Source organism: Strix aluco, chromosome 4 (genome assembly GCF_031877795.1).
Source record: "Strix aluco isolate bStrAlu1 chromosome 4, bStrAlu1.hap1, whole genome shotgun sequence".
Lineage (NCBI taxonomy): Eukaryota > Metazoa > Chordata > Aves > Strigiformes > Strigidae > Strix > Strix aluco.
The window spans coordinates 115790526-115799249 of record NC_133934.1 but is presented as its reverse complement, the minus strand read 5'-3'; positions in this window follow the sequence as shown (position 1 = coordinate 115799249).

Sequence of the window (8724 nt, the reverse complement as noted above, 5' to 3'; positions counted from 1 at the left end):
CAACAGTTAAACTATATTATCTGGATGTAGACAAGGAAATTTCCATGATGCTAATATTGCTGGTATCTTGAATATTTATCTAAAGAAAGAACTCATCCAAGAAGTCTCCTCTGAAAAATTAGAATTAATGGGAAGGCAGAAATTCAAGATAAAGCATAAAGACTGGAGAAAGAGCTCAACTTGAACAAACTAAGCTGGAATTGTGCATATGAGAGAAAAGCAGGTAGGAGACATGCAGACTGCCTGGCTTCCTCTTCATTTTTTTTAAAAGGTATTTATGGTTGTTCCTTTTGACTCAGCCACTCTCATTTATATGCACATCAAAGTCTTTATATAGGTTATTGCCAGAGGTCTGTAGGTCATCTGGAATTGGACAATATGAGTTTATGGATAGCCAGGGGGTTGGCTGGGTGAAGAACAATACCAATACATCCACCGAGAATGGGAAGGACTTGCTGCATGAGCAGAGGCATGAGGGAATTTGAGGCACAAGACACTCCACACTTGTTTCCTTTTATTTTTTATCTAGCAAAGAAGGACTAAGTGTAGTTAATCAAGATTGTTCTGGGGTTTGCAGATGGCATTTTCCTAGATTAACACTATGTCATCCCCATGAAATTTTTCCTCACAGGTTTTTTTTGAGAAATTTCTGCAGAGTGAAACTAAATTTAACAAAGATTTAGCATGTGGACAGCACAGACATGCCAAAGGATAGAATTGGTTTGTTCATAAATATGTAGGAGGATTCCCATCATTTCTTTCTTCATACTTTGCCTATTTTCTTCTTCCTATGTTTGTAAAGGATATGGGGTAATACCTACCACTGTTTGAATTAAATCTAACAATAAAGTGTTATCATCACCATTTAGCATCCACTGATGCTAGACTGTTGTGTAAGACTACATAGCCAACCTTAGTAGTGGGATCACCTGAGGATTGATGAAGGGCTGCATTGTGACACAGGAGGAGGGGAAGCTGTCAGTATTTTGTGGAAATCAGTGCTTTCAGCCATTGCCTTACAACACATCAGTGTAATCAATTTTATCAGTCAAATATATGCATAATCTGAGTCACAGGCAAGGTAGGTAGTTGGCCCAGGACTAACACAGGATACCATGTCTGAGCTGGCCAGAGTTCTTTCCTAAGACTAGAAGTTTCTGTTGTAGATTTCTTGAGGCATAGCAGTGACAACCGCAAGAACTGCAGCCATCTAAGGCTGACCAATGCCTTCTAGTAATTATTCGGTCATTGACTTCTGGACTGCATGGTGTTAGCTAAATCACAGAGGTTTTAGTGGATTAAACAAGATAACAACAGTCAAAAGCGTAAGACTCATAGCTTCCCTTTTATTCACAACTCTGGAATCAGATCAGAAATCACAAAGACGGAACTTTTCCATCATTACCTCCTTCCCAGAATTTCAATTTCTGTTTAAATAACCTCACTGCATCATTTGCTTTATTTCATCTCAATAGAAAAGGCAGCAGCAGTGCATGACATGTTTACAAACTGGAGCCATGCATTTGGTAGGACATGAAGAGGTGAAACATATATTAAGTTAAATTCATGCTGAAAGGATATCTACCATGTTTACCTAACAGTGTGAACACTGCAGGCATCACTATGACCTTCAAGAATACAGTGAAATACATAGAAAGATGGGCAGTGAGTTTCAGATGATGGTTACTAAGAACAAATAGGTGCAGCAAAAGAGGTATCTGTTTGGGAGGGGCAGAGATTTCGCTTTCTGGAGGGATCTAGTTTGCTGGGTTACTTGATATTCAGAAATGCAAACTGCTGGTAAATTTGCTAGTCTTTAAGTTTGTAACAGTCCAGTTATCATCCACATAATAAAGATAGATCATGCAGGTTTGCCTGAAGCATTACAGTTCTTTAGTACCAGCCATCTATAAATTATCACCTCCTATTTAGGTGAGGAAGATACTTATGTTCCTTTTAACCTATGCCCCTGAAGTCCAGGTGTGTTCACTCCTTCCTCCCCTCTTCCACATACTCTTTACACATTTGTATTTACTCCTCTCTGCATTAACCCATACTATTTAAGTACTATTTGCAGTACTCGGAGATTTGAAACACAATGATGGTAAATTATTTAGCAAACAATTAGAGGAAGGAGTGCAAACAAAACCACTAATTTCCAAAAGTATCTTTAATCACTTGGTGCAGGCTCAGAACCCCAAGCAAATATTAAGATAATTAATCGCTGTCAACATGTCAGTCACATGAAAAGCATCTTCAGTCAATTATGCAAACATGTCCCTCATACTTCAGAAGGTGTGAGCACAGCTACCTGCTGCTTCTGTCAAGGTCACACTTTAAATTCACAACGCTTTTCCCATAGTGTAGAAGTTCAAATCTATTCTGATGGTTCCTTTAGGATTTTTAAGCCTTTGTTCAGCAATCATTATCAATGAATGAAATGCTCACTTTATATCTCAAATGAGTACTTCAAATATAACCTTTGAATAACCTCCAGTAATTGGTTGACAGATGACGTACATGTGAGTTTGGATGTAAAAATTGTTCTAACAAAATCCAGACAAGCACAGAGATGTGGAAATTCACGATCAAAAAGGCAAACCAAGGCACCATTCCAGAAGCCAGCTGTTCACATGCTTTGTTTTGCAGAAAAGATTTTAGCTTATAGAATTTAAGACTACCTCATCACATACTCATGCCTTCAATAACTACTTAAAATATTAAATATAACTGCAAATTGCTAGTGTTAGGGGTGTTTGGGATTTTTTTATATATATATATATATATATTTATATATGAGACAACCATAAGGGATGTTGCTGGAGCTACACCAACACTCCCAATAAGAGAGCACTCCCTGGGAGGAATACAACTCCAAAGAGCCATCTCCATTTTGGTACATCCTCATAAACCTCCCAGGAGGCAACAAGTACATAAACTTTCTTGTCCCTTTGCTATCTGTCTTGCTAGCTTAAAGCTATAACCTCACTTTAGTTCTTTTGCTGTTGAGCGTTACATATCTGTAGTTGTCCATTGTTGCTTTAAATACAATACAACTGTGTTTTAATGAATTTCTGTGAGATTTCATTGCTCTGACTTCTTAGTGAAAGAAAGCAGCATTATGAAGATGGTTTGTCTTCTGGTACAGGACTCTACACAAATCCTGTCATAGTTATTTGCATGTGGAGCACTGCACATATTAGTGCTACTTAAAAAGACAGGCACAGAGTGTCTCACTACCTTGCTGGAGGAGAGCATGTCTGTGTGGCTGCTGCATTAATCCTGTGACCCACAAAGGAAGAGTGCAAGGATTAGGTTTCCAAAGGAATTAGGCCCTAATTGCTATTTTAGCGTTAATTTGGCTGTATTTATCACAAGAAATTCTCAACCTCCACTGCTTAGGCACTGCCTAGCATCCCAATGGCCAACTCTATGTATCCAGACTCCTTTTTTGAGCAACTCATTTCTACCTGTGACAGAAGGAATTAAAGAAAAAGAAAAAAGCTTAAAGCATCTAAGCTTAAGTAGCTCAGAGCTGCTTCACAGGGCTCTGAAATTATTCTGTCTTTCCTAACCCTGGAGGAAGAGGGACCGGGAAGCACAGCATGGCCTTCCCTCGTCACCTGCCCATCAGGCTGGGGGAGAGCCAGCAGCACGTCTGTGGGCTCCTGTGGTTCAGGCTCAGTTGCAAAGTCCTCTGGCAATGCATTAAGTCTCTGTTTGCTCAGGGCTTCTGCACTGCACTGCATGGAAGCCCAGCCCTGAGAGTGCACTTTGGAGACTTGCTTGTGATGCGTTTGCTTATTTTTGTGAGTCTCGCTAGAATGCTTTGCAGATGCAACTGCATCCTCAGAGTCTGGAGGCCACCCAAAGGAAACCAGCATTTTTACCTAAACACATTTTGGACTCTGGAGCTGATGCTGCATTTTGGGAGCTAGCTCATGCCATATGCAATGAATAGCAATTGTATGCCCCAGAGCAAATTTACTGCAGGATCCCTTTCTCAGGGTGAAAACCAGCCATGGCTTTACACAAGGGAACACAGCTTTTCAGCATCTGTATGCCTGTAACATCAAGAATGGCAAGGGATCTCTAGAGACAGGTTTCACTGTACATTAACTTTTGCAGTGTGTCAGCTTTCCACATAGCTGGAGAAGTCCCTACTGGAGCTCAGGATATTAGGACAAAGCATGCCAATAAGACGATAAAATTCTCTGGACTAACTAATGTGAGCCAGAAATCTTTCTGGTTGACTCTTCTCTGCCAAAGTCATCCTGCTTCTTTACAGGTCACAACAACTTAAAAGGGGTTGGTGACCACTCACGCAGGCATAAAAAGGCGCATTTGGTCCAGAGACAAGTCTAAGCTCCCTGTAGAAGTTCACTGCTGGGCAGCAGCAGAGGCAGCAGCTGGGACAGATGGGAAGTCATGCTATGAGGTTAGCACCGATCCGTGAGAAACGTTTTTGTACATACCGTGGCATAACCAAGTAGTTTTGAAATTTTGTAAGAGATCAGAGAAGAGATCAAGAGCAAAACTGAGTCTCCAACACAGGAGGGACAGTTGGCTGGCTTAGGGGCGCTCAGTAAGAGAGGTCTGCTTCACACTCCTATATGACGATGGCATGCAGTTTCAGGAATAGTGATTTTCCACACTGAAACTGCAAATCTAGCCTACAAACTATTTAAAGCCAAGGTAGCACTCTCATCACTGGCAGGGAAGGTCTGACTAGGAGCCTAGAGAAAGACACTGAGCAAAGTCCTGCTACTCAGAGGACAGATACCATGGGAAAAGAGTTCAACTGCTTGAAAACCCGAACTGGAAGTTGCATCTCTCCAATAATCACAGAAAATACAGGGGAAAATGGGTTTGAGGCTCCCTGTGACTGGCACAGTGAGGAGGTGATCTTTTTCTTTTAGTTCCTTAGCCTTTGAAGAAGTAAGAAGGCTGTTACCACTGTAGGACCAGGCTACAGACCTGGGGCCTCACCATAGCCCTCTAGCAGATAAAGTGGAGTATTATAGGCTAAACATTGCATAATCTGGTCCTCTAGTAGAAAGACGACCCCTAGTGAAAAAGAGTTATTGCCAGGCTACTGTTAAATAAGACCTCACTCTTCATATGTCTTCTCTATTCACTAAGAAAATTGCTGCAGTAGGGTAAGCACTCAAAAAATGTGGTTGTCTTTGTGTCTTTCTTCAGTGTCCAGAGAAGTGGATATTCATAAAACAAACGGAAGTCAGAAGGTATTTAATATAGACAATTACTCTCCAGTACTGCACATGCATCATTATGCAGTATTGAAGTGCCTACTTCCCACTCTTGTGCATAGACTTCAGCATTCATTTGTGCTTAGGTCTGCACTTAAATTACATTTATACCATCCTTCTGAAGAGAAGGGATTTTGTAAGGGAACTAGATTCTGCTTGTACCTGCTTTTACTTCCTTAATGCAGCCAGAATGGTACAAGGAACATCACTGTACACTAAGTTTAATCTGTGTTAAGATGTCCATCTTTCTCAGAGGGAAAGATAGATTACTCTAATATGCAAGGTTTTGTAATCACAAAATGTGTTACCTAAAATTGCAGTTTAGTTGGTAGACTGGTTAGAAAGAATTATTCCCATGTAGATTCTAACATTGTATTTTAATAAATGTTTTAAATAAGTGGAAGGCTACTTCCCATGCAGTTTTGCTTTGTTCTAATGAAATATTTACCATGCCGTAATTGCAGTCCATCCCTCAGGCAGAAGGATACTGCCAGACATGTAATAAATGTTCTACTCTCCCTCAGCTGGGCTTTTTGAAAAGGAAACTTCTCTTGGTAGGTAACAGTTGTTTGATAATGGCCTGTTCCGAGATGACCACTAGGGTTTTTGTTCCTTAAATGGAGTTTAGAAACAGCAGGGGTGTAAGATGCAGCATATATCATATTTTGCTAATCATTTATACATTTGAAAAACTTTACTAACTATGCCGCACAGAGGAGAAACAAGCCACATGAGTCAAATCACTGAGTTACTTCTCAACTGCAAAAGCACTTCATAAAACCACTTCCAAAAAAAATACAAGAAACTCTTTTGAAAAAAAACAGGAAAGCTAGAGAGGGCAACATGCAGAACTAGATCCTCTCCCCACCGCCATAGCTCTGCTACTTGACCTAAATCAACTGAGAGCCTAGGTCTTCCTTCAGTCAATGTCAGAGTACTTTTTTTCATTTCAAAGGTCTTTCAAAGGCACAAACTCTAATTTAATCATAACAAAGAACATCAAAACTGGATTTATTTCCACACTTGAAAGTCTGTAGTCAATGTCCAACAACACCTACAGTGCATTTATCTTTCAATCACTTCCACAGGTCATTCTCACCTCTTCTGCTACTGCTGCCCTCTTCCACTAGTCCATCTTCAGGCTCATGTCAATTGTCAATCTGTTTACATAAACCAGCTGTAAGTATTCTTGTAAAATCAAATTACTTTGAATAGCAGAAGTTCATGTGATGCTCCAGAGAAGACAGAAAACCTCACATCAACTCCCATACTGCTTCCAATCTCCATTACTGATCACAGCTTCTCTGTCATGGGAAAGAACATGGTGGGGACAGGCAGGGAGAGAACAAGCAGCAGCAGCAAGAGTGAAGCTATTCAGTTTTCTCCATTCCCTCTCTCAGTCCCTGCCTTTCCTTACTGGGCTTTGATCTAATACTTTGATCTGACAAATGGAAAAGAACAGAAGATAGCCAGGAGGTAGCAATAAATATGCAGCAGTACTTTTCTGCCTTTAGTTTCCACCTTCATTCATAGCATCAAAATTGCCTCAACATATTCCGCCTCACAGAATGGGGAGGAGGACACTTTATGCCAAACAGAGATGTATTTGTTTCCTCTTAAAAGAAAAGATCAGCCTCTCATTTCTGTATTCAGAACCACATATTTACAGTGTGTTACATTGCCTACAACCAGACTTTAAATATTTATTGCCTGCGTGGTTGAAAAATAATGCAATCAGATGACAGGAAATACTCCACAGATTCTCCCTCTGCCAATATTTCAAGCTGTGGGGGAAAGCACACTACAGCTGGCTGGCACCTTACTCCACAAGCAGATCTGCAGGGATGGATCCTGCTTGGATGCTGGGTTCCTCCACAATTGGGAAGGAAACACAAGCCTAAGGAGCCCACTGCTTCACGTCATGCACCACAGGCTCCCAAACCAAAGCAGAGAGAAAGGAGCAACACAACAGTAATTTCCAGTTTTGAATACTCTTGATGGGCCCCACAGAGGGTCACGTTGGCTGAGTCTGGTAGGACTTTTTGACTGCAGAGTCTGTACCAGCTAGCCAACAGCATCCATGTATCCCCATATCTCCATGAAGGAGATGAAGTCAATGCAGTGAAGACAATGAAGACAAAGTCACAGAGAATGGGAAACATTCAGCTGGCCTGACTCATCCCACAACTTGACAAATATTTTTTTGTCCAGGAACAGCCACCAGTGTCACTGGAATAGGAAGCAACATCATAGGAAGCTGCAGCAGGTCCCAAAAGGGTCATACAGCATTTTCAAACATGCTGCGTGTCACCAGTGCTCAACATACCACCTCTGGAAAACCACAGATGTATTCATCTGAATTAGAAGAAACACTGCTAAGTCTTAAGGACCAAACAAACCCTTCCTCATCAAATATACACTGGCTATACAGTGTGGGCTCCCTCCATGGTCAAGTACCTTCTGGGAATGGTGGAATACTTTCTGCCTATTTTGTTAACTATATGGAAGATGCAGTCAAATGCAAAATACACTTCAAAAGTTTCAACTAAAAATAGTAACCAGCTTTCAGATCAAGGCTTCTGGCTTTTAGTCATCTTTGTGGGAAATGGAGAGGCCTTAACCTTTCCCCATTTGTGGTGATTCAGACACACGTCAAGTTTAGCTCTGTAAGTCCAGTTTCTATTGAATTGTCTACATACAGTGCATGATGCATTGTACAAGCATCTTTCAGAAATGGAAACTTTGAAGAAAAGACTGTTAAACATGGGAAATTTATATTTTTCCAAGAAGATAAGACATACCTGTAGAAAAGTGCAGATGCATAAGTAACATCTTAATACATATGACAAGTCAGGAAGCTTTCTTGATACTAATTTGATCATTTCTCTTGTGGCTATAGGCAAGAGATTTTTCTACTTTTTGTCTTCTATTTTGGCAAGTTCAACACTGTTTCCAATTTTTCTTGTCTGGGTCCTGCAGTTATGAAAGTCCTGAATTACTTTCATATAGAGTGAGAGTAAGGATCTTTTTGTGCAGAACATGGGTTGCCAGAGGCTTGTGGTTTCTTCCAGGAAAGATGAAGTAATTACCTGTGGTAGTCTGTAAATACAAAGAGATGAGATCCAAGCACACCATTCATCTCACAAATGGGTGGAGATGGACCAGCTGAAGTCACCGTGAAAAGACTATAAATAGCTCTGTTAGCAGTGATGCAGCGCCCAGAACTGAAATCCCTAGCTGTAAGTACAGGGATACTGAAATAAGTGACAGAATTGTTCCATGTTTCTCCTGCCCTGTCACAAACAGGAAAACGAATTTTTCCAATGTATTTTCACTCTTAGAAAATATACAAGAATGTAGAAGTGTTATTTATGGCTTTTAAAAAGCTAGAACAAGCAAAATGTTAGCAAGGACTTTACACATAAAGGATCAAACCCATGTTATGAGATAGCCA